This window comes from Octopus sinensis, unplaced genomic scaffold (assembly GCF_006345805.1).
Source record: "Octopus sinensis unplaced genomic scaffold, ASM634580v1 Contig16046, whole genome shotgun sequence".
Classification (NCBI taxonomy): domain Eukaryota; kingdom Metazoa; phylum Mollusca; class Cephalopoda; order Octopoda; family Octopodidae; genus Octopus; species Octopus sinensis.
The window spans coordinates 1-10,000 of record NW_021834103.1 but is presented as its reverse complement, the minus strand read 5'-3'; positions in this window follow the sequence as shown (position 1 = coordinate 10,000).

The window sequence follows — 10,000 nt, the reverse complement described above, 5'->3', positions numbered from 1 at the left end:
ATTATTTATTATCAGTAATATTGTAAGGCAACTGCTTGGCAGAGTCATTAGCATGCCAGACAAAAAATGCTTAGAGGCATTTCATCTATCTCTATGTCCCGAGTTCAAATCCTACTGGAGTCGACTTTGCCTCCTCATTCTTACAGGGGTCGATAAAATAAAGGACCAGTCCAGTACTGGGGTTGATGGTATCAAGTAGCTCCCTCCCCTGAAATTTCAGACCTTGTGTGTATGGTAGAAAGGATTCTTGTTGTTGTTGTGTATATATATATATATATACATTATATATGCATACATATATATATGCATAATATATATATATATATATAATATATATATATATATATATATATATATATATATACATATATATACATACATATATATATGCCTTTCATCCTTTCGGGGTCAATAAATTAAGTACCAGTTACGCACTGGGGTCAGTATAATCGACTTAATCCGTTTGTCTCTCCTTGTTTGTCCCCTCTATGTTTAGCCCCTTGTGGGCAATAAAGAAATAATATATATATATATATACATATGTACACATATATACACACACATATATATATATAGTGTCTGGGGAAAGTCATTCTCTTTTAGTGCCTTATCAATTTCCACTAATTTATTTATTATTTTTTACTAAAGTTTCCGTTGTGACATGAAACCTTTCCAGTAGTTGTTGATTCTGTCCGTTATACCTGGACCATTCATTGATTGTGTTTGGGATCCAGCTGTAGAAACCAACCAAGCCGCAACAGACTATGGATCCTGATACAACCCTCGGCCTTGCCAGCTTCTGTGAAGCTGTCCAACCGATGCCAGTATGGAAAATAGATGCTAAATGATGACGGCGGCGATGATGATGATGATGATGACAATGAAACTGATGATAATGATGATGATGATGATGACGATGATGATGATGATGAGGAGGAGGAGGAGGAAAGAGAGTAGGAATGTGAATTAGTTTTGTCCTTTTATGACAATGAAGATGATGACGACGATGATGATGAGGATGAGGAGGAGGAGGAAAAAAAGGAGGAATGTGAATTAGTTTTGTCCTTTTATGACAATGAAGATGATGACGACGATGATGATGAGGATGAGGAGGAGGAGGAGGAGGAAAGAGAGTAGGAATCTGAATTAGTTTTGTCCTTTTATGACAATGAAGATGATGACGACGATGATGATGAGGATGAGGAGGAGGAGGAGGAGGAAAGAGAGTAGGAATCTGAATTAGTTTTGTCCTTTTATGACAATGAAGATGATGACGACGATGATGATGAGGATGAGGAGGAGGAGGAGGAGGAAAGAGAGTAGGAATCTGAATTAGTTTTGTCCTTTTATGACAATGAAGATGTTGACGACGGTGATGATGAGGATGAGGAGGAGGAGGAAAAAAAGGAGGAATCTGAATTAGTTTTGTCCTTTTATGACAATGAAGATGTTGACGACGATGATGATGAGGATGAGGAGGAGGAGGAGGAGGAAAAAAAGTAGGAATCTGAATTAGTTTTGTCCTTTTATGACAATGAAGATGATGACGACGATGATGATGAGGATGAGGAGGAGGAGGAGGAGGAAAAAAAGGAGGAATCTGAATTAGTTTTGTCCTTTTATGACAATGAAGATGTTGACGACGATGATGATGAGGATGAGGAGGAGGAGGAAAAAAAGGAGGAATGTGAATTAGTTTTTTCCTATTTGAAGAATGGACAGAATCGATGACAGTTGAAAAGGTTGTTAGTGGCAACAGAAAATTTTAGTAAAAAAAAAAAAATAATAAGTAAAAACAGCGGTGGTGCCCCAGCATGGCCGCGGCCTTTGGGCTAAAACATTTTTAAGGATTTAGTAAACAAATGGAAAACAGACCGGGTGGGGGGTGTTAAAGTAATAAGGCACTAAAAGAGAATGACTCTCCCCAGAAAACATGCTTCAACACACAAATTCACATAAAGAATCTTGCAAACCATATACAAAAACGAAATATATATATATATATATATATATACACATGGTCTAACGAGAAAGAAAAAATTAGTCAATAGACTATATATTATTCAGAGAAGAATACAGTGTACGTTCAAACCCGAAGAATAGGATATCTGACTCGCTAGAAAGAGCAGTTAAAACTCCAAGCCACCAATTGCTGTAATTCCTTAAGTGATTGAAGGTAAAAGTTTTTATTTTCCAATCACTTTCGGAATTACAACAATTGGTGGCTTGAAGATTTTAACTGCTCTTTCTAGCGAGTCAGATATCCTATTCTTCGGGTATCACTTTTTTTGTGTTTGAACGTACACTGTACTCTTCTGTGAATAATTATATATACACGTGCATAGGCAAATATATAAATGTAGCTATACACACATATTTTCATGTGTGCAGTAATAGACACACAGGTATATATCTACATGCAGATATATACCTAGGTACATGTGTTAGTGTGTGTGTGTGTGTGTGTGTATATGTGTGTACATATATGTATTGATGTGACTGGAAAAATATATTATATATACATAATAAATATATATATATATATACACACACACATATATCTGTATGTGTATATATCTCTACACATGCATATACATGTGTGTGTCCATGTGAATATCTGTATGTTTTTGTACAGATATGTATGTATATAATATACATACATACACATGCATGCATGATATATATATATATAATATATATATATATATATATATATATATATATGTATGTATGTATATGTTAAAAAATACAAACAGGGACAAGAACGTAAAACCTTTACAAGACGATACAAAAAACATGGACGGGACATTCGAAGCCTTCAATCTTCAGTCAAGAACCGGATCATCTTCGCAATTTCGGCTGATTAATCTTGAGATTGCTCCGACCTGGCCAGCCCCAAAGGAAAATCTAAGCCAAGCGTATTAGATTCCTTGGAAGAAAGCCTCGAATGTATACAAAACAAGGACGGAAAAACGGACGATGTTACATGAATATGAATACAAAAATACGTAAAAACAATAATGATAATAATAATAACAACAAAAACAGAACGTCACAGACAAGCACACACACTTATATATTTATACATACACACACACATATATATAAATATATATATACCCATATGTATACCCATACTTTGATATATCTATTGATATACATGGGACACATATAAAACACATACATACATATAGATACATCTCTGTGTGTGCACATATGTACATCTATTTGTGTATGTATATATACATATAAATGTATGTATGTGTGTGTGTGTGTATATATACACTTGCCTACATGTGTGTGAGTAAAAAAAATTAAAAAAAACAAATAATCACAAACTGAAAAATAAAGCCAATTATGAACTGGGTACAATGTATATCTCGAGGATGCTGTTAGGACCTTAGATTGTAAACAGATCGTTAATTATTGTTAATTTTAATTAACTGGATTTTTTTTTTTTTTTTTTCCGTTTTCATTTCATTGTTTTGCATTTTTTTTTTTTTTAAATTTTGTCTCACCTGCAATCATTGATATATGGTAGGTATCCTTGGTTTATTAAAATTTTAATAATCTGTACAGTTCTGTATTCTGTACGGTCAGTTTATTGTAAATCCATATGACCCAGTGGATCAATCGTGTCTAAAATTCATTGAATTATTATTATTATTATTATTATTATTATTATTATTATTATTGTCGTTGTTATAATTGTTGCTTGGCACAAAGCCGGTGAGGTGGAGGAGTTGGGACAATTTAGCTTTGCGGCATTTCATCCATCTGAGTTCAAATTCCGCCAAGGTCGACTTTGCCTTTCATCCTTTCGGCAGGGTTGATAAATTATTGAGTACCAGTGAAGCACTGGGATCGATGTAATTGACTAGTCCCCGCCCCCAAATTTCAGGCCTTGTGCCTATAATAGAAAGGATTATTATTATTGAGCAGGCAGAATCGTTACCACAGGGGGCAAAAATGGTTTGTGGCATTTTATCCATTTTTACATTCTGAGTTCAAATTCTGCCAAGGTCGACTTTGCCTTTCATCCTTTTGGGGTCATTGAAATAAGTACCAGTTACATACTGGGGTCTATGTAATTGGCTAGTCCCCTTGTGCCTATAGCAGAAATGATTATTATTATCATTATACTATACAAGACCGCAATTATGAAGGAAGGGTATTAGCCACATACCCCTAACACCACCCCTCATCCTACCCCACAACATTATGTACTAGTCAGTCAGTGGCAGGTGGGGGGGGGTTGATGTAATTGACTACCCCCCATTTTCCTTCAAAATTGCAGGCCTTGTGCCTGTTTAAAAAATCTGTTGTTATCATCGGCAGTGGTTTGGCATAATCGGTAGAGTGTCATCTGACAAAAATATTGCGTCGATATTTAATGAATGGCACTGTGTTGTGAGTTGAAGGGTTTGAATCCCTGTGCGGTCGAAGTTACCTTTAGCTCTCCCAGGCGTTGGTTGATAAACTATTGTACCAGTGAAATACTGGGGGTTGTTTATAATTCACTGACCTTGTCCATTGTGTTGCAGTGGAAATGTTATTGTAATTTCTGTTAGTGTGTATATATGTATGTTATATATACTTATTGGGCAACCCCAAAATATGTTCCCTAAAGAAATTTATCTTGTATGTGTGTGTGTATTTGTATACACACACACACACACATATATTTATATATATATATATATATATGTGTGTGTGTGTGTGTATATGTACATATGTATTTATATATATATATACATTTGTATATATATATATATGTGAATGTGAGAGCAATAGTTCTATTAAAAATACCATCCCTAGTAGCACCAACTACAAGCCATACAGGCAAAATAATAAAATAATAAATATATATATATATATATATATATTATTCAAAGGAATTCCAACTCTGTCTGTTTTTTGTTTTATTTATATTCTTTATAATATAGTATATATATAGTGTATGTTTGGTAAAATGAAATCAAGTATTGATCGTCTTATTGAATAGATCAAATATTGAATATCAAATATTAGGGGACTAATATACTTTCTTGCATTTAAGCAGTCTTCAAGGTCCCAGGTTGTGACAGGAGTGTTTCAACTATATATATATATATATATATATAAATAATGGGAAGGTTTACGAAAATAAACAGGAATAGAAATAGAACAAGTCTTTTACGTTTCGAGCCTACGCTCTTCAACAGAAAGATACACAGAAAAAAAACAAGGAGAGAAAAAAATGCGTGTAGGAGCTAATGGTCTATCATGGCATTCTGACTTCAGGCCGAGGTCAGACGTTAGACACTAGAGGGATAGTAGGGGAGATAAATATATATATATATGTATATATCCACATGCATGTATGTGTGTGTGTCTATATATATCAGGGATCATCAGGTTGGTGCTTCAACAGAATTGGTAATGCCTTCATTGCATAGATTTTTTTTTTTTTGCAGCTAAGTTTTGAGGTCGAATCCTGCCGAGGTCAGCTCTACCTTTCTGTCCTTCTGGGGTCGAGATGGGGGTGGGGGCTGACAAAATAAATATTCCAGCAAACGGCAAAGTACTGCAGTTGATATCATCAACTAACAACCCACTCCCTTCTCACCAAAATTGCTGGCTTTGTGTCAAAAATTAGAAACCAGTGCTATTATTATTATTATTATTATTATTATTATTATTATTATGCAAGTGAATCATGAAATGGTCTGTAATTGAAAAATTAGAGAAATAAATTAAATTCTGGATTTTATTGGATTTGTTGTTGTTATTGTTGTTGTTGTTGTTCTTTAGCCCAAGGTCAGTCCTGATCCACAGAGACCTACAATCAAAGATATTTCATTTGTGACCATCCTGTCTTTTATTCAGGCATAGTGTACCTAGGACTACATTATCCAATGTATAGTATAGTAGTTAGTATTAGTGGTTATAATTGCTGTTGTTGTTGTTTAAGCCCCAGGTAAGACAGACCTGTGATCAAAGATGTCCCATCTGTGACCATCCCATATATATATTAAATTTGCCATCTATTTTGAAGATAGTAATTAATATATATTACTGAAGCTGTAAATATCAAGATATATGTAGAAAACTATTCAAATTTATGTTTGTATAGAGATAGCATGTAGTGCTCTGGATATAGGTTTGTAAATTTACAGATGTTGTAGATATAGGCGTTGGAGTGGCAGTGTGGTAAATAGCTTGCTTTTGAACTACATGGTTTCGGGTTCAGTTCCACTGCGTGGCACCTTGCGCAGGTGTCTTCTACTATGGATGGATGGAAGCACTCTGTCGGTTACGACGACGAGGGTTCCGGTTGATCCAAATCAACGGAACAGCCTGCTCATGAAATTAACGTGTAAGTGGCTGAGCACTCCACAGACACGTGTACCCTTAACGTAGTTCTCGGGGATATTCAGCGTGACACAGAGAGTGACAAGGCCGGCCCTTTGAAATACAGGTACAACAGAAACAGGAAGTAAGAGTGAGAGAAAGTTGTGGTGAAAGAGTACAGCAGGGATCAACACCATCCCCTGCCGGGGCCTCGTGGAGCTTTTAGGTGTTTTCGCTCAATAAACACTCACAACGCCCGGTCTGGGAATCGAAACCGCGATCCTATGACCGCGAGTCCGCTGCCCTAACCACTGGGCCATTGCGCCTCCGTCTTCTACTATAGCCTTGGGCCGACCAAAGCCCTGTGAGTGGAAACTGAAAGAAGCCTGTCCTATATATGTATGTGTATATATATATATATGTATATGTATACATGTTTGTGTGTCTGTGTTTGTTCCCCCCAACATTACTTGACAACCGATGCTGGTGTGTTTACGTCCCCATAACTTAGCGGTTCGGCTAAAGAGACTGGTAGAATAAGTGCTAGGCTTACAAAGAATAAGTCCTGGGGTCGATTTGCTCGACTAAAGGTGGTACTCCAGCATGGACACAGTCAACCTTCAACAAATATAAGAATTTCATTTAAAACAATAGAAATTTTTTGAGAAGTAGAAGAGTGGGGGGGGGGCTAATGCAGTTTCACACCTCTCCTTAAAAAATATAGCTTTTTTGGAAATTTTTTTTTCAGATTCCTACATTTAAGATGTCGGAGATTATGAATATGCAAAAAGAAAAAAAAAATTTAACCCCCCCATCAAAAAATAAAGTTTGAACTTTTTCGGAATTTTTACTCTTATGTTTTAGATGATGGAGATTCCGAATGTGCAAGAAACCACGTTTTCAAAATTTTTCATTCAATAAGTATATAGATGTATATAGGCGCAGGAGTGGCTGTGTGGTAAGTAGCTTGCTAACCAACTACATGGTTCCGGATTCAGTCCCATTCCTTGGCATCTTAGGCAAGTGTCTTCTGCTATAGCCCCGGGCCGACCAATGCCTTGTGAGTGAATTTGGTAGACGGAAACTGAAAGAAGCCCATCGTATATATTATAGGTGCAGGAGTGGCTGTGTGGTAAGTAGCTTGCTTCCCAACCACATGGTTCCGGGTTCAGTCCCATTGCATGGCATCTTAGGCAAGTGACTTCTACTATAGTCTCAGGCCAACCAATGCCTTGTGAGTGGATTTGGTAGACGGAAACTGAAAGAAGCCTGTCGTATATATATATATACATATATGTGTGTGTGTGTTTGTGTGTGTGTGTTTGTCCCCCTAGCATTGCTTGACAACCAATGCTGGTGTGTTTACGTCCCCGTCACTTAGCGGTTCAGCAAAAGAGACCGATAGAATAAGTACAGGGCTTACAAAAAAAAGAATAAGTCCCGGGGTCGATTTGCTTGACTAAAGGCGGTGCTCCAGCATGGCCGCAGTCAAATGACTGAAAACAAGTAAAAGAGTAAAAAGAGAGATGTGTGTACAGGTAGATATGAAAGTCTTCCTGGGGCTAAAAACAACAGTAACACTGCCTTCTATAGGCCCACCACATTTGACAAATATATTTTATGAATAAACGGACAGGGATAAATAGACAGACAGATAAATAAATAAATGGATGAAAAAGTTCAAAATTTCAAATTGAGGGAGGGGTAAAATTTGAGCCCCTTATTAAACTTTATAACATTAATCATTAAACATATTAATACTTATTAGAAATATTGAATTCCTAAATGTCTCCGAGAGACATGAGCAGTGGTGGAGCGATAGAGTGGTTGTATACTGTCAACATAATGCGACAGTTACGTAAGGGAATTACACCACCGTTGTTTAGCCCTAGGAAACATCGGCGTCTCCTGTCAGCTTTGACACATTTTCTGTGTCCTTATATTTCCGAAGGGGAGACAAGCACCCCCACCAGCTAGGACTAGCACCTGAAGACATGCATGTTTCTGGGTCTTGCCCGTCATCAGTCCAGGGTATGGGGATGTAAACACACAAACATCGGTTGTCAAGTGATGGTGGGGGGACAAACACAGACACACAAACATATACACACACATACATATATAAATATTTGACAGGCTTCTTTCAGTTTCCGTCTACCAAATCCACTCCCAAGGCTTGGTCAGACCAAGGCAATAATACAAGACACTTGCCCAAGATGCCACACAGTGGGACTGAACCTGGAACCATGTGGTTAGAAAGCAAGCTACTTACCACACGGCCAATAGATAGATAGGTAGGTAGGTAGGTAGGTAGATAGATAGGTAGACAGATATATAGATAGATAGGTAGATAGATAGGTAGACAGATAGATAGATAAATAGATAGACAGACAGACACACAGATAGATAGATATACAGACAGGTAGACAGATAGAGAGAGAGAGAGAGATAGACTGATAGACAGACAGATAGATAGATAGACAGACAAACAGGTAAACATTGATAGATAGACAGACACACACACACCACACATACATACATACATAGATGAGCCATCAAGGAAATAGGCACAGCATCAGAAACAACCTGCTGATGATGCAGAAGGATTTCCAGCATCGTAAATAATTTAGAAGATCTTGCAAAACTCTGAGTAGCTCCTGTTGTTTCTGTGAGGGACAAAGCTTCTCTGAAGTTTATTTCACCTAACGCGTGTTCGACCTAGATTTGACAGTTTGCATCCAAAAATAAAAGTATTTTTTAAAAACCCAAAAATATCTATTTCTTTACTACCCACAAGGGGCTAAACACAGAAAGGACAAACAAGGACAGACAAACGGATTAAGTCGATTATATCGACCCCAGTGCGTAACTGGTACTTATTTAATCGAGGATGAAAGGCAAAAGTCGACCCCGACAGAATTTGAACTCAGAATGTAGTGGCAGACGAAATACCTATTTCTTTATTACCCATAAGGGGCTAAACACAGAGAGGACAAACAAGGACAGACAAACGGATTAAGTCGATTATATCGAACCCCAGTGCATAACTGGTACTTATTTAATCGACCCTGAAAGGATGAAAGGCAAAGTCGACCTCGGCGGAATTTGAACTCAGAACATAACGGCAGACGAAATACCTATTTCTTTACTGCCCACAATGGGCTAAACACAGAGGACAAACAAGGACAGACAAACGGATTAAGTCGATTATATCGACCCCAGTGTGTAACTAGTACTTATTTAATCGACCCCGAAAGGATGAAAGGCAAAGTCGACCTCGGCGGAATTTGAACTCAGAACGTAACGGCAGACGAAATACTGCTAAGCATTTCACCCGGCGTGCTAACGCTTCTGCCAGCTCGCCCAAAAATACCAACTAGATTATAGCTGGCAGGTAACAGTTTATTCAAAATAGCCGCTCTCGGCTTCTATCACAGCCTCGAGAGAGCTCCGGAACCTGGCGCATGCAATCTTCGCTGTGTCCCTGGAAAGATTTCCGAACACCTTCGTGATCTTGGCTACCAATTTGATATTGCAGCTGAGCGGTTGGTGTCTTCCTCAACCGTGCCCCACACATAGTAATCCATGGGATTACAATAGGTTGGAATTAAGAGGGCAGAAATTGGTGCTAGTGAAATCGTAGAGATTCTCCGACTGTCTAACACCC